The sequence below is a fragment of the Festucalex cinctus genome, chromosome 8 (assembly GCF_051991245.1).
Source record: "Festucalex cinctus isolate MCC-2025b chromosome 8, RoL_Fcin_1.0, whole genome shotgun sequence".
NCBI classification, from domain to species: domain Eukaryota; kingdom Metazoa; phylum Chordata; class Actinopteri; order Syngnathiformes; family Syngnathidae; genus Festucalex; species Festucalex cinctus.
Genome location: NC_135418.1, coordinates 3,852,853 through 3,873,330, shown reverse-complemented (window position 1 = coordinate 3,873,330; position 20,478 = coordinate 3,852,853). Strand labels below are relative to the sequence as shown.

The following is a 20,478-nucleotide window of genomic DNA, read 5'->3' as shown; positions in this document are numbered from 1 at the left end:
GCCCCCCGGAATCCCCAGGCCGCGGCAGCACCAAGGCCACCCCCACGCCACACGAGCGGACACCGGTCGGCGAGCCGACCCAGACGCCCGGAACACCCCCGCCCCAGCCCCGGCCCACACCCCCGGGCCCAAGGCCGCAGAACGAGGCCCGGCGAGTCCCCACAGCGCCCCAACACCCATCCCCCCACGACCCCCCCGCACCCCACCCAAACCCGCCACCCGCCACGACCCAGGCCCCGCCACCCCCGGCCCCCAAACCCCCGAACACACCCCGACCCCCAACACCCAACCCCCCACCCACCCATACCTCCACCCCCCCCAAACAAGCCGCCCCCCCCACCCCCGGAAACCGGCACCGGGCAGCAGCGCAGAGAGGGAAGACGTGCCCACCCCACCTCCAGCCGTGCGAACGGAACACAGCGGCGGGAGGGGGGAAGCAGAGGAGGAAGCACCGGGGGAGAGGCGGAACACCAGAACACCGAGCCCGGTGGGAAGAGGCCCCGGTCGTCACGCCAGCGTACTAGTGACACCTAACCCTGTTACCGAGTCCGCCAGCTCGCCGACTGGCGAGCTCTACCCTTACACCGTGAATGTGGCCCCACCCAGTGTATATACAAGTGTGTGCGTGTGGTGCATTAAAATTGGGAGCAGGTGAGTCGGAGCAGAGGGAAAAAATTTCCCCTACTCCGATACACCCGCATCCCCCCCAAAAAATGAATATGTATATGTGTGGTGCATTAAAAAAGGAAATGGAGGGACAAAGTGGTGGGGCAGGGACACAGATGGGGGGGACCACAGAGCTGCCAGGCACTGCAGTCCATCCCCCCTGATGGCTCCCCGCCCCAACTCGCCCCTCCCCTTGGACATGAAGTGCATTAAAATTGGAGGGGAGTTGAAGGGTGAAGACGGTGTTACCACCCTTCCCCACCCCACCAAGAAATGTGTTGTGTGCCCTATGTGTATATTTACAAAGTGTATAGTGCAAAACTAGTCAAGTGAGTAAGAGGAGCGACCAGCGGGGCCTCACCCAACCCGGCGGGTGTACTTGATTTTTATTTAAGGCAGAGATTTTTTCCATTGAGATATAATTTATTAGTAAGTTTAACCAGTGGTTGATATTTAGAGATTGTTTATTTTTCCAATTGACAAGGATTATTTTTTTAGCAATAGTAAGGGCTATAAGTATAGATTGAGATTGTTTACATGGTAGCTCAGTTATTGTTAAGTCACCTCGTAAACACAATCTTGGAGATAAAGGAAGCCTACAGTTTAATATATCAGCGAGCTTTTCCAAGATTTTAGTCCAGAAATACAGCACTGGAGTACATGACCATAAAGCATGAAGATAAGTATCGGCAGTGTTTTGTGAGCACTGGAGACAAATGTCGGAGTCAGAGAGTCCCATTTTTTTCATCATATATATATGTTCTATGAAGTATCTTATATTGGATAAGTTGCAAATTTGTCTGTTTGGTCATTTTAAATACATTTTCACAGATTTGGGTCCAAAAGTCTGGTTCCGGAACTATAGACAAGTCTTTTTTCCCATTTTAAAGTCGGTAAATACGTTTTATTTGTGTATAAAAATAACTTATATGATTATATTTGATATTTTCTTTATTGTTGTTGGAGAAAGCTTTATAATATCTTTAACTAAGACAGGCAGTTGGAGAGTATCCTGAAGTGTTGGGATTTGTTTCTTAACCATATTTTTAACTTGCAGATAATGTAAGAAATTTCCGTTTTTTATTTCATATTTTTGACCAAGTTTGTATATGATTTAAACTTATTATCTGAGAAAAGATGATGAAGGTGTGTAATTCCTTTCTGCTCCCATAAGCGTAAATGGAACAACTGATTATTAAGTTGAAAGTCGGGGTTATGCCAAATGGGAGAGAGCCCACAGGGCGCCAATTGGGAGTTTGTCATTTCTAATGCCTTCCACCAGGCAGTCAGGGTGGCGGCTATCATTGGGTTTTTAAAACAATTATGTCGTTTTATTGATTTTGTAATAAAGAGTAAATCTAACAGTCTAAGATTATTACAATCCTTCTGCTCCAATTCCAACCAACAGTTAGTATCTCTGTTGGGTTGTGTCCATAGCACAAGATATTGTAGTTGATTAGCTATATAATAGTACATAAAGTTTGGTGCCTCTAAACCTCCTTTAGATTTACTTTCCTGAAGAGTAGATAGACTAATTTTGGCTTTTTTTTTTATTCCAATAGAATTTTATGATAGCAGAGTCCAGCGATTGGAACCAGTTAGACGTAGGTTTAAATTGAATCATTGAAAATAAATAATTTATCTTTGGTAAAACTTTCATTTTTATAGTAGCTATCCGTCCTATTAAAGAGATAGGAAGATTATTCCAGCGCTCCAGGTCACTACGGATGCTATCCAATAATGGTAAAAAATTTAAAGAAGTTAATTCAGTTAACTTAGGTGAAATTTTAACACCTAAGTATTTTAAATTACCTGTAGGAAAGGAGTAGTGTGGATCCTGACTTGTAGGGTTCCATGAATTTTCTGTAATAGGTAATAATGTTGATTTTGTCCAGTTAATAGAGTAATCTGATAAGTGAGAGAATTTAGTTATTAAGTTAAATGCTTCTCCTAACGAGATAGCAGGTTCTTCTAAATAGAGTAATATATCATCGGCATATAGATTAATTTTATGTTCTATTATCCCGGAGTGGATTCCTTGGATCCGTCTATCCTGACGTATAGCTAATGCAAGCGGTTCAATAAATATAGCAAATAATAAAGGAGACATTGGGCACCCTTGTCTTGTACCCCTTTGTAGAGTAAAACTCTGTGATGTAATCCCATTAGTAGTAACTGTAGCTTTAGGAGAATCATATAATATTGAGACCCATTGAATGAATGACTCCCCGAAGCCGAATTTATTTAAGACAGCAAAGAGGAAGGACCAGTTAACTTTATCGAAGGCTTTTTCTGCATCCAGCGAAATAACAACTGCCTTTTTATCATACCGCTGTGACATACTAATCAAGTTAAAGAGCCTCCTAATATTATTAGTAGAATGACGACCTTTAATAAAACCTGTTTGATCGCTATGAATAATTATCGAGATTACTGTCTCTAGTCTAGATGCCAAGGCCTTAGCGATAATTTTAATATCGCTATTAATTAGTGATATCGGTCGGTAACTTGACGGGAGGGTGGGGTCTTTTTCTGGCTTTAATAAAAGTTTAATTGCTGCTATATTCATATCTTGACGTATATCACCCTTACTTTTAATTTCAGTTACTATTCTTAGAAATAATGGAGCAAACATTAACCAGAAATGTTTAAAAAATATAGCCGGATAGCCGTCTGGACCAGGTGCTCTGCCATTAGGCATACTGTCTAAAGCACGATACAACTCATCTATAGTAAGCGGGGCATCTAGAATATCTTTATGTTCAGTAGATAACTGAGGTATATTTAAGCTATTTAGGAATACCTCAATATGTTCAGGGTTAGGTCTATTAATTTCTGAGTATAGATTTCGATAATAGTTATAAAAAATATAGTTAATTTCTTCTGGTGATTGTGTGCATTCACCATTTATATCTTTAATAGCCGTTATAAGAGATTTTTCCCGATTCCGTTGAAGTTGATTTGCCAGAAATTTACCTGATTTATTATTATGTTCAAAACTATTATATCTCAACTGTTGTATTATAAACTCTGTCTTTTTAGATAACATGTTATCTAACTGTATTTTTATATTCTGTAGTTCCGTCCATATTTGATTATTTGGGTTTATTACATATTCATCCGTTAGTTGTTTAATTTTATCTTCCAGGTATTTTTATAATTTTTGATCCTGTTTCTTTTTATAAGTTGAATATGATATAATTTTCCCTCTAATTACCGCTTTCCCTGCTTCCCAGAGAAGAGATGGAGATATATTTGGAGAGTCATTTATTTCCAAAAAATCTGCCCATTCCCTTGTAATAATTTTATCAAACTCTACGTCTTTCAGTAGTGAGATGTTAAAACGCCATATCGGGGGTAGTTTAAAGGTAGAGTCAATTTGTAGAGTGAGGGAGACTGGTGCATGATCACTTATAATTATAGAATGTATTTTTATAGCAGTTTTATCAACAATAGAATTATTTGTAAGGAAAAAATCAATTCTTGAGAATGATCGGTGCACCGCAGAGAAGAAAGTAAATTCCTTCTTAGTTGGGTTTTGAAGTGTCCAGCCATCGCTGAGGCCAAAATCCTCCATATATTCATCTATTACTTTAGTGGATCGTAATCGCCTTGTATATATCGTATTATTAGAACGATCTATTAATGGGTTTAAGACCGTGTTAAAATCACCTCCAATAATAATAGTAGAATTTGTTGCTAAATCGAGTAACCGAGAGAAAAATTCATGGAAAAAATCCGGGTCATCATTATTTGGGGCATATAAATTACCAATTGTATATACTTTATGTCACGACGTGAAGAGGTAGGACCCAGACGCAGGATAAGGTAAGCCACCAAGGCAGCAGGTTTATTTCCGGCCAACCAGCGTCTCCTCTCAAGCTGAGAGGAGAACGGGGAAGCAAAAAGGTGGAGAACAAAAAAACGCTCCACTGGGGAGGAAAAAACAGGCAAAGGGTATAGGGGACAACAAAAGGCGCTCCGCTGGGGAGGACAAGGCACAAAAACAAGACAAGGCACAAAAACAAGGCAAGACAATAAGGTACCGGGAACAAGGACTCGAGGACTGTGGACGCTTCCATGCACTGACGGTGTGTGACACTTCGGCACTGAGGGGAAAGTGCAGGTGGCTTTTATTGTCAGTCTTGATTGGTGGCAGGTGGTGGTAATCATGGGCGGGGACCGGTAATTAGGGAGCGGCAGGAAGGGCAAGTGACCTGGGGTGAGAGGAGAGTTAGGATTTTCAAAACAAGACAGGAAACATGGACACAAAATAAAAGCATGGGCCGTCACGCCGGTGGCGGCGTGACAGTACCCCCCCCTCAAGGGCCGGCTCCTGACGGCCCTTCAACATCAAAAAGTCCCAAAAACAAGGGCGGGCGGAAGGGGGCACGGAGGTGGGAACACGGCCCACCCATCCGTCCCAGACAAAAGGCAGTTCAGGAGGGCGTCCTCGACGCCCGACGAGGAGCAGAGGTGGCGGCAGGGTGTTCGCCGCCAGATGAGGAGCAGGAGGCGGCCGCTGGCCGGGCGCCGCCGGAGCTGGTGCAGGCGATGGCGGCCGCTGGCCGGGCGCCGCCGGAACTGGTGCAGGCGATGGCGGCCGCTGGCCGGGCGCCGCCGGAACTGGTGCAGGCGATGGCGGCCGCTGGCCGGGCGCCGCCGGAACTGGAGCAGGCGATGGCGGCCGCTGGCCGGGCGCCGCCGGAACTGGTGCAGGCGATGGCGGCCGCTGGCCGGGCGCCGCCGGAACTGGTGCAAGAGAAGGCGGCCGCTGGCCAGGCGCCGCCGGTCGAGGAACCGGAGGTGGCGGCCGCAATCCATGCTCCGCCGGACGAGAAACAGGCGGTGGCGGCCGCACCCCATGCGGCGCCGGACGAGGAACAGGAGGTGGCGGCCGCAATCCATGCGGCGCCTGACGAGGAACAGGAGGTGGCGGCCGCAATCCATGCGGCGCCTGACGAGGAACAGGAGGTGGCGGCCGCAATCCATGCGCCGCCTGACGAGGAACAGGAGGTGGCGGCCGCAATCCATGCGCCGCCTGACGAGGAACAGGAGGTGGCGGCCCAGGCGAAGCGGCCAGGGGCTGCGGCGGCGGCCCGGGCAAAGCGGCCAGGGGCTGCGGCGGCAGCGGCCCAGGCGAAGCGGCCAGGGGCTGCGGCGGCAGCGGCCCAGGTGAAGCGGCCAGGGGCTGCGGCGGCAGCGGCCCAGGCGAAGCGGCCAGGGGCTGCGGCGGCAGCAGACAAGGTTCAGGGGCGAGAGGCTGCAGCAGACGAGGTTCAGGGGCGAGAGGCTGCAGCAGACGACGTTCAGGGGCGAGAGGCTGCAGCAGACGAGGTTCCGGAGCGAGAGGCTGCAGCAGACGAGGTTCCGGAGCGAGAGGCTGCAGCAGACGAGGTTCAGGGGCGAGAGGCTGCAGCAGACGAGGTTCAGGGGCGAGAGGCTGCAGCAGACGAGGTTCAGGGGCGAGAGGCTGCAGCAGACGAGGTTCAGGGGCGAGAGGCTGCAGCAGACGAGGTTCAGGGGCGAGAAGCTGCAGCAGATGAGGTTCAGGGGCGAGAGGCTGCAGCAGACGAGGTTCAGGGGCGAGAGGCTGCAGCAGACAAGGTTCAGGGTCCTGAGGCCAGTCCGACCCATCACTCCACTCGCCACGGACCAATGCCAGTAATTCTTTTAGCTCGGCAATGGCTCGGGCGTTGGCTTCAAGCCTCTGCCAGGGCTCCAATTTGGACATTCCTGCTGGGTCCATGCTGGCCGAAGTGTACTGTCACGACGTGAAGAGGTAGGACCCAGACGCAGGATAAGGTAAGCCACCAAGGCAGCAGGTTTATTTCCGGCCAACCAGCGTCTCCTCTCAAGCTGAGAGGAGAACGGGGAAGCAAAAAGGTGGAGAACAAAAAAACGCTCCACTGGGGAGGAAAAAACAGGCAAAGGGTATAGGGGACAACAAAAGGCGCTCCGCTGGGGAGGACAAGGCACAAAAACAAGACAAGGCACAAAAACAAGGCAAGACAATAAGGTACCGGGAACAAGGACTCGAGGACTGTGGACGCTTCCATGCACTGACGGTGTGTGACACTTCGGCACTGAGGGGAAAGTGCAGGTGGCTTTTATTGTCAGTCTTGATTGGTGGCAGGTGGTGGTAATCATGGGCGGGGACCGGTAATTAGGGAGCGGCAGGAAGGGCAAGTGACCTGGGGTGAGAGGAGAGTTAGGATTTTCAAAACAAGACAGGAAACATGGACACAAAATAAAAGCATGGGCCGTCACGCCGGTGGCGGCGTGACACTTTATTAAATATAGTTACCTGAATAATAATATATCGGCCCTCTAAATCTATTACTATATTATTTAGAGTAAAGAATAAATTATTATGTATAAGTATAGAGACACCTCTTTGTCTACTATTATAGGAGGCAGAGTAAACTTGACTAAAATTTCTATCTATAAATAATTTTTCTTCTGATTTTTGTAGGTGGGTTTCTTGTAGGAGACAAATATCTGCCTTAAATTTTGAGAGATGGTCTAAAATTTTTATTCTTTTTGCCTGGGAGCGAGCGCCACACACATTCCAGGAGACCAGAACTAATTTCTGCATACAAGCAATATAGACTCAGTCTTATGTATACATCTATATGAGCTGCTTATTAATATTAACATATTGTAGGATAGCAAAAGAGTAATTATGCAATTTATATAATTTATATAAAGAGAGAGATAACAAGTCGATAAGTATAATAGTGAAGAAACGAGGGGGGAAGTGAGTGTGAAGGAAATCTGTGGGGGATTCAACATAACAATACACCAGTAAATAGTGACCTAAGCGAGATTATTATTTTTATTATTATTATTTATTTTTATTTTTTTAAGAATATATTTTTTATTATTACTATTATTATTATTATTATTATTATTATTATTATATAGCCTATACATGATATAAATTCATATTCTCAGTTTCATAACCCATTATCCATACATATAGATACATATACATACACATATATATGCATATGCATACATATACATATATACACATATACATACACATACATATACATACGTCAAATAATCACACAATACTCGGCTCTACCAATTATCAGTTAGAACAGCCAAGGGGTCGAGGTTGGGTTTCGGAATAGCTGGCCGTCGATATATAATTTATCAACTACCATCGAAGTCCGTTTACCCTCCTGTCTATTTTGTTTCATTATAGGAAACAGTACTTTTCGCCGCTCGTTTATCTCTCTTGGGAATTGATCATTCATCCCGAAAGATGTCCCTTTGAGCTCCCGTCCTTTACTTTTTACCAATTCTTTATGTTTAAAATGTTCGAACTTAGCAATAATAGGACGGGGCTTATTGCTCTTACGAGCTACGAGCCGGTGTACACGGTGAAAAGAGATATTATTTACCGTCTCCTGAGGGATCTTTAGCGATAATGTCATAATTTTTTTTATCTCGCTCTCTGGATTATCTGGGGTATTTTCGGATATACCTGAAAATATTAGATTTTCCCGCATACTACGGGATTGAACATCTAAGACCGTTTCCTTTAGCATTTTATTCTCCTTTTTAATCGTCTCCAACTCGGCTGTGACAGCTACGAGAGAGGAGCGTAGCTCGGAATTATCTCGTTGGAGATCGCTTACCTGTTGGCTAACGAATTCCAAACTTACCTTTAATTCTTTGACGTCCTCGCGGATAAGACAGAGGACGTCAAGTTTTTTATTTATGGAATCCAGTAGGGGTGTTAAAAAAAATCGATTCGGCGATATATCGCGATACTACATCGCGCGATTCTCGAATCGATTCAATAATAGGCAAAATCGATTTTTTTTTTTTTTTTTTTTTTTTAGGATTCACACCTTAAGCATGGAAGAATGTTATATGAACGGAACATTAAGCCTTAATATTTTATTTTAATGCTGTTTAAACATGAAACAGATTACAACCTCTATAAGACTGAAATTTCAGATAAATAAATAATACATTTTCATATAAATCTTACACTCTACAAGCTTACTGATTAGTATTTTCTAAATTTGAATGAAAAAAAATCGCAACAATCGACTTATAAATTCGTATCGGGATTAATCGGTATCGAATCGAATCGTGACCTGTGAATCGTGATACGAATCGAATCGTCAGGTACGAGGCAATTCACACCCCTAGAATCCAGCATACTCACTGATACGTCAGCGGTTACTAAATCATCCGTATCTGTTGACGAGTCATTTTTCCTTTTTTTCGAAGGATTATCACGACTAGCCACCAGATCATCCATCGCGCAGCTATAAAAATAATCGTCAATAAAGCGTTCGAGGTCGTCCACACTGGATAATATTTCAGATCTTTCTTAGAAAAGAAAAAAATCGAATTTATCTAATCATTAAATTCGGGTTTAATTAGAAATATAAAGCTAATTCTATTTTAGCAGCAGGGCGCCGCCATGTTAGATTTTCCCAATCTCGCTACCAGTCTCGCGATAGTCACAGCATCTCGCGATAGCTCCATGTGCACTACTAACCTGTGATAGATTTCACATCAGTCGCAGCCATTTCCGCCATTTCCCATAGGGTGATAAGCAGTTGTACGGGACTTGGCCACACCAGAGAGCTGCAGGAGTTCAGATAACAGCTCACTTTCGAAATTTGGCCCTGGTCTGAATGAATCCGTTGAGGGAACCCATAGACACAAAACACAGTCCCACAACTTCCTGGCAACTTGTTTAGCGGTCTGGTCTCTACAAGGGAAGGCGAGGGCCAACTTTGCTTGTGATCAGTGACCACAAGCACATCGACAGACTTCTTATTCTTGTCTTCCGCTGACCAAAAGTCGATGCACACCAGTTCCATTGGAGCTGAGGTCTTAATACTCTCCAAAGGGGCTCGTGCAGCTGGTTCTGGTGTTTTTGCAAGCACACACCTGTCACAACACCTGACATACTCCTTCACGTCACGACCCATACCACCCCAGAAAAAAACGCTGCCGAGCCAAGTGTAGAGTGACCTTGGTGTCCTGCCAGGTCATGAACGCCCTCCAAAGCGTCGCTTCTCAAACTGGCTGATAAAACCAACTGAAACATCTTCACTTTACTCACAGGGTCCCTTGACTCTCTGTACAGGATCCCATCTCGAATCCTAAATCGCTCCCATTGTTTCAACAAAGTCAGCAAACGAACATCCATACCGGACCTCTCTCGTCTGGAGGGACGTTTCTTGCGCACCACAAATGGTAACACACCAGCAATAGTGGGGTCTGGAAGCTGGTAGTCCGCCAACTCATGGGAAGTCAGTGGAGGCAAAGAGTCTTGTCCCTGAGGTTGTAACTGTTGGACATGATGAGCAGCCCTGTGACCCTGAGTTCCTCTCCCAGTCGTTGTGACACATGAAGGCAGCCTCCACTTCAGCTGACCCACAGCCACCTGACACCATCTGCTGCGACTCTGCTGAGCCACTCGAAGATGAAGAGCACCAAGTCTGAGGACATCCTGAATTCCAACCACCTCTGCACTCTCCGCTTCCTGCACCAGACTGTTGTAAGGTTCCTCAATAAGCCGTCGACTGACAGTGGAGGTGAAGGGGCTACAACTCAAGGGATCAGCCACAACATTCTTCGGGCCAGGGATGTACTTCAAATCAAAAGAATAGGATGACAATGTGGCCACCCAATGCAACTCATATGCATCCAGTTTGGGCTTAGTCAGAATGTGAGTCAACGGGTTATTATCCGTCCAAACGGTGAAATCGTGCCCTTTCAACCAGTGGCTGAATTTCTCCGTGACGCTCCACTTTAGAGCCATGAACTCTAACCGGTGAGCTGGATATTTTTGTTGTGATTTGCTAAGAGTCTTGCTAGCAAAGGCGATGGGGCGAGCCTTATCTTCCCCAGCAGGCAGTTGGGAAACCACAGCCCCCAACCCATCCAAAGAGGCATCAACAGAGAGAATGAAGGGCTTTGAAAAGTCAGAGTGGGCTAGCACAGCACAGTTCACCAACTCATGTTTAAGCCTGCGAAATGCTTCTTGACATGTGGGGGTCCAATCAGCAGCAGTCAACTTTCTAAAAGCTCCAGCACGATAAAGAGCCCGACCCCTCCTCTTCTGGCCAGCCGTCAGGGAGAAAATTGGCTTGGCTATGGCCGAACATCCAGGGATGAAGCTCTGGTAGAAAAAGAAAGTCAAAGTCTTCCACAGCTATACAAGGTGAAACATCGGCCACCTTTGAGTTACGTTTCAGTGTGACTGGGTTTGCTGATAAATTGGTGATTTTTAACGGGACCCATCGGTCACCCCACATGGGTGTGACGACACGACCAATGAGAACGTCCCTCGGTCTGGACTGGGACAGGCAAGGCTCCACAATGACTGTAATGCCAGGAGACATCGGGACATAACATGGAAGCTTGCCCCACACCAAGTGTTCGCTTCGAGGCAGAAGTGTAACAGCCCGTGGCAGCTTGACAGTACCGATCATGTCCGGAACATCATCGCCTCTCCATCTGGTGGTGCATGACATCATGTCCAAAAACTGTTCAAAGTCATTTGGGGAATGCTTGCAGCTCTTAGACACAAGCCTCCAGTAGTCTTCATCACTTTTCATCAAACGCATCAAAAACTTGAGGATATTTGAGCCAATGATAAGTTTGTCGCGTTGCCCAGCTCTGGGACAGAACATTTGACTCCATAAATGCACAAAGTCAGGTCGCGCATACACTTTGGTCGAGTCTGCCTCCCCCCGCAACCAACGAGCACAATTCAGCTGACTGGGGTTCACCAACCAAAGCGCCAGCCTCCTCGAGCAAAACTTCAGCCTCCTCACTCAAGGTGCAAGCCATAGATCCAGAGTCAATCATGCCCTTCAGTTTCACCATGTCATTCACTCCAACCTGGGCATAGAATAGCTCACTGAAAGCTGGCACCTCAGCTGAACCCTGAACGAACAATAACTTGGCATTCATGAGGCACCAATGAACATGTGTTAATATAGAGAAGTTCAAGATCTGACTCATCTTCACAGAGGGTGTCACGTACACCACCCACGCAGCCCCTCTCCAAACGTGGGCACATTCGTTTCCCGGCCGACGACTTTGGTTGCTAGCAGGCTGGCTGGCTGCGCCTTGTCCATGTGTTACACAATCCTTCTTCCAATGTCCAGGTGAAAAGCATGCCAGGCACAAATTCTCCTTTCGACAATGCATAAGTGTGGAATGTCCGGACTGACCACACACTCGACACTTTTTCGGACGAAATTGTCCTGAAGCAAGCGGCAGAGATGGGAAGGGCATGGGAGAAGCAGCTTGTGTGTTTTGATGTGCCATCAAGCGATCCAAAAGCCCTATCAGTGCACGCATGCCCTGAACATCACCAGCTGCTAATGGGCTTGATGATGAGGGACCACAAGAAGGTTCAAGACAAGACTGGGCAGCCGAGGCAGGCACTGGTGGGAGGTGCAACTGGGGGCCAGCCACAGAAACTGGGTGAGGTGGCTGAGACGTCTGCAGGGAATTCTCAGTGGACAAAGACGGAATGAATGGAGCTGCTGTGGCGGACAGCTGAGAAGGAGCAGTGATGGGCACTGATGTCTGTGGTTGCAATGACGCCATAGGTTGTGGCTCAAACGACTGTGCATGGCTGACTGCCTGCCTCTGAGAAACTTGTGTAACACCCGTCTCATGTATCTATGGAATTAACACTTGTTAATGGGGTTGTAGTACTATGAGCGGGGTCCTGGGTACTTTAACAACTAATTCAATTTACTTAGTAAACAGGAGATACAAGAATAGAAATATCTTAAGTTTGGCGTAATTTAGAATTTGGCCTAAATTAGAATTTGGCGGTGCCTCCACTTAGCAGGAAAAATATTATTAATTTACCTCTTTTACCCACTAAGAATAATAATTAAAGTACTGGGGAATATTGTGTAGATCAATATACCATTTAAAAGAAATACACAAACACAGTAAATTCAGTTGCAAACAGTATGAACCATTTTAGTAAACAAAAATAATAAAAAGACAATTAAATGGGGAAAAAAAGGTTGTGTGTGTCAAATGTTAAATGCGAATGTGTCCCAGCAAAAAATATATAGTCCAGTTATAGTTGCAGGCCTGATGTTGCTCGGGTGCGGTGTGACCTTACAAACATAAAAAACTGGCCCCTTCACTTGCAAAGCAAGCAAAAACAAATTGGCATGTGCACGGTTTTGATAGTACTCACAAATCCACAGGTCTAGGGTAGCGAATGACACGTGATGGGTGATGAGCGATGGAAACCCGTCACTCGGTAACGACCGACATCCGACTCCAGCTTAAGCACAAATCCACAAGGCACGAGACGACTTCCAATCCACAGCAGAAAAAGGGTCCAAAAAGAGTTTCCTTGGTCCGCTGTGCATCAGAAAGTGTCTCTTTAATTTTAAATGTAGTTCAAACCTTCATACTCGATATAAAAAGGCACAGAACTCCGCTAGCTTTAGCGTTCGCATGCTATGTCGCTAGCCGCGATTAGCATTTAAATCGTCTGCACAAACATTTCGTCTGAGCACAATAGAAACATAACATGAGGTACTCACATTACATCGGGTTAAAAACAATCCAAAACGTGACAGCAGACTCTGCATCCACTGGTTTAAAAGACTATTTTCACCAGACGGCTCCTCGAGTGTCTGCTCACTTGACAGCTTAGCTAATATTTTTTGAGAGCGCTGGCAAGTCGGCATGTTACACTTCACAAAATACAACTCTACCATTTCCACCCACTCACGAACAGTTAGCTTGTCACTAAAATCACCCCTGAATACAGGTGGCTCTTTCACATTCGGTTGCATGACAATCTTAACATCAGGTCAATTCACACCAAACTTGGGTTCATCATTCAATGTAGACGCATCCCCCCTCCTGTCCACTTTTAAATGTGCTGCAATGGACTGTCCGATTTTATCAGCCAACTCTGTGACAAGGGAACTCAGTTCAACATTACCGATAGGCTGAACGCCTTGCTGGTTAGATGGGGACAATTGGACAGGAGTAGAACTAAACTCTGGGACGCTTAACCTACCCACCGTAGGGGACTGAGCACCTCCCTTGCGGAACCAACCCCTGCCCAACCCCATACCTGAAAACATTTCACTCTCAGGCACTGAATTCCCCTTAAATTCAGACATTTCTATGGTTAGCAGTACAAAATTGCAAGGAGGAAAACAAAAATCCTATCACAAAAGTGTAAGTTCAGTGTTAATGTAGTGCACAACAATCAAGTAACATATATGTGGATAGTTTAGCTGACTGTAACGAGCGTCCCCGGTGACCAAGATGGCGTTGATCTTCAGCTGCAAACGGCTTGTGGCATCAATACAGCTCTGCTCCGGGACAGTCACGGCACCAGTGTAACCCGTGTGGGTTGCCTTTACTCTGCGTTGTGTTGTGTTTTTGACAAATGGAGTCGGGTTGGTCTCACTGAGCATTTATTTTCCACAGCGGCCTGCGTGCATGAAACAACAATGAGCATGGTGTACGCTTCGACGTCCTCGCAAGCTCTCCTCGGCCAAATCCGGAGCGAGAGTGCGTCAAAAAAATAAAAAATAAATAAATAAATAATTGAATTTACAAAGAATTGACATCATACCTGTGTGCATGAAACAACAATGAGCATGGTGTACGCTTCGATGTCCTCGCAAGCTCTCCTAAAACTCAAAAGTGAATCTCAGTAAAAGGCGCCAATCGTTAGCAACATTAGCTTCATTCATCGACGGATCACAGCTCAAAAGTGTTGCGTAGCGAACACAACACCAGCTAGTAAACACGCAAAACATCCTTAGCAACTGACCCAATAACATAATGCAACCCAATTAATATAACACAAAGTTTTTTATTACATTCATCGTCGCGACTAGCAGGAGAGAGCAGCGTGTGCGTCTTACCTCGGCCACATCCGGAGCGAGAGTGACGAGGCTCGCGCACGTAAAGTGACGTCATCGCGCAACCGTCATCAACAGTGCGTTCACTTGCTCATGTTCTATCATGCACCAGTAATAAAACAAAAGAAAAACATTAATATTTTATCACAATTATGATGAGTGTTTTTGGTGAAATTAACAGAACACTGTAACCTGTTACACTAGACATGTGGGTAACAGGACTGACATGGAATTATCTGATTGGCTGTTGACCAGGTAAAAGGATTAAAGATTCCTGACATCACATAGCCCTTGACATCACATAGCCTAAAACCAGTTGAAACTAGATGCTAGTTACATCAGTTCAAAATAGACACTTGTTACATCAGTACATAACAGACACTTGACCTCACGGTCATGACCCCGACTTAATAGGTCATGAACTCAAACTTAACCCTGGCATGACCCCAGACATGACACTGACAAAGACTGAGAGACCATTTAAAGGTCCAGGGAATCTTTGCAGGTGTTTTCAGTTAAGTAGCCGATTCGAATGTGATACCTTGAGTTTCCAGTATTTCACTTAATACACTTTAATAATGCTAAATGTTAGTTAGAAAATGCATTTTGATAGCCATACATTTGGTGAATAGTAAGGTAGGTAGAAAAGAGTCAATTAAATACTTTGCTGCATTTGTAAACTGTTAGAGCCATAGAAAATATGAATAGGTTCGTTCAAATGTGAATATATGTTTATTGGTGTTCCATTTGAATAGTCTTTGTGTATTAGTCAGAAACCTGTATTTGGCATTTTATTTTTGTTATTTTGTGTAATGTAGATTTACTTAGAATATTTGAGTAGTTGTGCTTAATTTTTTGTCCTGCTTGTTAGGCTGTCATAAAGTAAGGAGTTGTAAAGCGTGCCAATCGTGGTAATTTTGCTAAGTTTGATGATTTTGTAGCCACCATTGGGTTTTTTTTTTTGTAAATAAAGTGGAAACAGTTTTTGTTCACCAGCAACGGCGTTTTGCATTTGTTGTCATTGCTGAGGTGGAAAGAGCCACTACGGTTGGTGTGCATTAGAGACTCAGGCCCTGCTTACGTAGCGACAAAAGGAATGAAAAGTGCCGCTACAGTAACAATTGATGCAATTCTTATCAACTCAAGCTGATATTTGTGAAAAATTCATAGCTATGGCGCCTCTATTCTGCTATGTTGTAGTTTGAAATACCTTGCAAATGTTTCCTCATCAGTTTATTGTCTTCATTGTGGACAAAATGCTTGGTACCCCTCTCTAAATAAAAGAAAAACTCACAGTTCCAGTGGTCACAGAAATAACTTGAATTCAACAAAACAAGCAATGAATAAAACAAACAAACAAAAAATTAATGAAAATTAACCATTGCAAATCAGATAGTGTTTTTGAATTATAGTAATTTAAAAAACACACTCAGAAAAGAGTATATTCATTTTGGCATTGCACGGATTGTAGGTCAAACAATTTTCTCAGTCATTTTATATTTTGAGGAAATTAGTCCTCTGGTATGAATTGAGCTCTAAACTGTGACCATGATTGACCCACTGAAAGCTGAAATATAGATAAAGCACATGCTGTTCAAATTGTGTGTTGTGGGTTACATCTACAGGGAGCACTGCTTGTGACCAATTTTCTCATTACCTGGTGCGGCACAATTACAAAGCTGAGTGCTCTAGCTGCTACTGCTCCATAAAACCTATGGGAGGTCCTTTGTGGTTTTACGAACATAAAGTGTCTCTGCATAAACAGATGCCCGTTTTAAAGCGAAAACATCTGCACATCTTAAATTCACAGAGTCTCTTTCAAATTACCTGATGGCTTTGGGACTAACATGGGCTGTAGAATGCAAATGTTTTCTCATAACATCTGAATGTCCTGTCCTTTACTGGCTGGGTTTAAACACTATTCCACCCTAGCCAAGCGGATATGGACAAGGTCAGGTGGTTGTCGCTTTTTCACAACACATACATGTGCATAAAAGCTGTTAATCGATTAGTTTGCACGCAACTCTAGCATAATTCAAAACACTTGAGCACAAGGTCAAGGGGAAACCAACACTGAAAAAAGATGAAAAGTGAAACATTACAGGAGGTTGCGAGCCTCCCGAGTGTTGACTTTAGTCGAGAGATGTTATCTCATGCTGCTTTGCCATGTTTACATGCATCTCAGCCCGCTAATCAAAGATGAGGCTTTCCCAAAAGTTCAGGCCATGATCGCTTCATTAGTGTGAGACTGCGCTTCCACAGCACACAGTACTAATACAACCTCCCTTCAGACGCAGTGCTCCAACTCAGAGTGGTCTCCCGGGGAAGCAGCACCATTAAATATTAATGCCATGTGTTTAGATGTCTTTTTTTTTTTTTTGTTAGCTTCTTATGTAGCTGCATTCCTCATGATTAAATCCATGTAGAAAAAAATTATCCCGAAATGTTGCGCCGTCTTGTGCACTTAGAATTATATTTTACGTTAAAATTGTCCCATCAGTGCTTCATCAATAGAGAGCACTAAAATATAATATAATATAATATAATATAATATAATATAATATAATATAATATAATATAATATAATATAATATAATATAATATAATATAATATAACCATCCATCCATTTTCTTTAGCGCTTATTCCTAACAAGGCTTGCGGGGGGTGCTGGAGCCTATCTCAGCTGGCTTTGGGCAGTAGGCGGGGTACACCCTGAACTGGTCACCAGCCAATCACAGGGCACAAAAAGTCGAACAGCCATCCACACTCACAAGCACACTTGGGGACAATTCGGAGCGCCCAATTAACCTGCCATGCATGTCTTTGGAATGTGGAGGAGACCGGAGTATCCGGAAAAGACCCACACAGGCACAGGGAGAACATGCAAACTCAACCCAGGAAGGCCGGAGTCTGGACTCGAACGCAAGTCTTCAGTACTGGGGGGTGGACGTGCGAACCACTCTCCACCGTGCCGCCCATTAATATAATATAATATAATATAATATAATATAATATAATATAATATCTGCGATTGGCTGGCAACCAGTCCATGGTGTCCCCCGCCTACTGCCCAGAGCCAGCTGAGATAGGCGCCAACACCCCCCGCGACCCTTGTGAGGAATAAGCGGTCAAGAAAATGGATGGATGAATAATATAATATGATATAATATAATATAATATAATATAATATAATATAATATAATATAATATAATATAATATAATATAATATAATATAATATAATATAATATAATTAGGGCGGTCAAAGTTAAAGCATTAATAGATTAATTAATCACAGAAAAATGTCGCATTAATCACGTATTAACGCATATTAATCGTACTATTTTTTATTTTTTTTTAACCGCACTTGAGCCTTGAACGTAATCGCGGATGGTTACATTGAAGGCTGCGCAGGTCAGTGATGAGGTCAATGCACAGTATTTCCTACGCCTGTTGTTCCAATATGAGCGGGGTGACTCCAGTTGGTGTGCTCGGTGGTAAATTTCGCTTTAAAAAACACCCCAACGGGACTTTAGATAAAACAAAAGTAATTTGCATTTAATTAATTAATAATTGCTGAATTGCACCCAATTGATATGATGCTGTTCCGTTTTGAGCAATACACGCATGCATGCAATTGCGTACATGCATTTAATCAATGACATTCAGATAAAATGCGTTAATGTCAAAATATTACGGTCTTTTGTATTTATTTTATATTACGCAAATACGTGAGTATTTAGCTGATTAATCGTGATTAATCAAAATTAAAAAGTGTGATTAATCATATTAAAAATTTTAATAGTTTGACAGCACTAAATATAATATAAATATATGAGAAAAGTACTTAAATATATGTACAACTGTTTTTATATGAGCAAGATAAATAGTATGCTGTTATTGATGATTAAAATGGATTTAGGGATTTAGGGATTTACTTATCTACTTTATTACTGTTATTACTTTGAAAGAATATGTCTAAATGTAAAATGGAGTCTTGTTCTAATTTTTTGGTATATTTTCTATTGTCCTAGTTTACATACCAATGCTACAATTACCCCTCAAATGAACCTGACCTCACTCTCATATTGGGCTATGATGTGTGCAAGCATCTTCTTCAATTAGGTCAGGGGCGTTGACCGTACATTGGAAGAAAAAGAAGATCCTCTAGGAATTGCGTCTGACACAACTGAGTCTCTTGAATCTATATTTGGGCCAAACGTGTGGATGTGTGTCACCCAATACTACGCACTTGTGCCCATAAGCAGAGATTGTCAAGGCACAAAGGGAACTCCCAGCAGGTACCGCAAAACCAGGCCTTGAGCAAGTTTTTATGATACCTTTCAATCACTGGTGATTCCCTGCTGAAAATGACAGGTGATTTGACTCAGCCTACATATGACCTCATTTAAACAATTAAGAGCAGAGCAAGTAAGCACCATCAAAGGAACACGCAAAATGCCTGGAGGGGTGGGAGGGATTGTGTACGCAGTGACAGAGTTAAAGTTTTAATGATTTGCCAAGGTTAGATTCTAATACTGTACTCTTAAAAAAAAAGAAGCAAAAACTGTCCTGTTGACACTATCTTAACTTTCATTTGTATGGGACAAAGCGCGCAATCTAAAAAATAGTCCTGACCATTGTTGCCAGTAATGCATAAATAAATAACCATGTATTTATGTATTCATTTATCTCTTTATTCACTACTTCTTATTTATTCACTGATGTAAAATGTATTTACTTGTAAAAAAAACAAAACAAAACAAAAAAAACAACCTGTATTCGCACTTCAAAATGTTTGCTTTGTTCTTGTTTACTGCAAAACTGATGTCTATGTACAGCACTTTGTATACAGAAACGCCTGTTCTTAAAGCGCTTTATAAAGTTGAGTTGAGTTGAGTTGAGTTGAGTTGAGTTGTGTTGAGTATCCTGTGCTGACCCATTTTGGGATGTTGCCAACATTGTGCAACCGATTTTCATGTTCGAATGAAGTAAACAGTAACACAAATGTTTTTATCCAGTGTGTTTTTTTTAGGTAAAGATGAAAATATTAAAAGTATGTTGTATATTCTGCGCTGTCGACAAAGGATTAACTAGCTTAAAAATCACAATGTAAAATTTGTAGAAACATTTGGAGTCACAGCGCGACACATTAAAGCCGACAGAGAAAGTCCTATCAGGTTGTGGGAAGCAGAACAGCGAGGAGTGGAGGAGGGCTCAAATTTAATCGCTACATTGATCAACAATATTTATTTATCATTTATCAACAAAGTTTTACCATTACAGTGTAAAAAGTTCAATTCCTGTATTTCAGGCCAAAAAAAAAGTGCCTTTTCATATACAGTACTACAGTACATATATATATATATATATATATATATATATATATATATATATATATATATATATATATATATATATATATATATATATAAAATAGATTTCTCCTTTTTCAGAAAAACTATTATATTGTCTAAGAAAGAAAACTATTATACTGTCTTTGTTTTAGTTTTAATGCAAACTTAATGTGATAGTTCAGATTTTTGGACATGAATCTGTATTTCATCCTCACCTCCAGTGGTGTGCAATCAGCACTGACTTACCCCTGACAATGTTCTGTGACACGAGTTCTGGTCTGGTTTTGGTCGAGAGGAAAGTAGTCTGGCAAGTTGGCTGGGGTCACGGAAATAAACTGTTTTTCGTCTAAAAACAATTTGTGTTCAAAAGAGTGATACATTTGCATCACAAAACTAGAAAAAAGTCAGACTCCATTACCGCCGGGCACTATTTTTCCTGTTCGTTCGTATCACTGCACGGCACACTGCATGCAGCTGATAGGTGCGTTGCATACAACTGATAGGCGCCCGCTGTAATTATAACTTCGAGAAAAAAA

General features: G+C 43.2%; 1 long non-coding RNA gene across 1 annotated transcript; it reads right to left on the bottom strand.

Moving 5' to 3' along the window:
- Positions 1 to 12,646: 12,646 nt before the first annotated feature.
- LOC144024091 (uncharacterized) lies at positions 12,647 to 14,785 on the bottom strand. Its single transcript, XR_013284667.1, has 3 exons — positions 14,589 to 14,785; positions 14,294 to 14,351; positions 12,647 to 14,149 (listed from the first exon to the last, which is right to left on the bottom strand). It is a non-coding gene; the product is annotated as an uncharacterized LOC144024091 (long non-coding RNA).
- Positions 14,786 to 20,478: the final 5,693 nt, after the last annotated feature.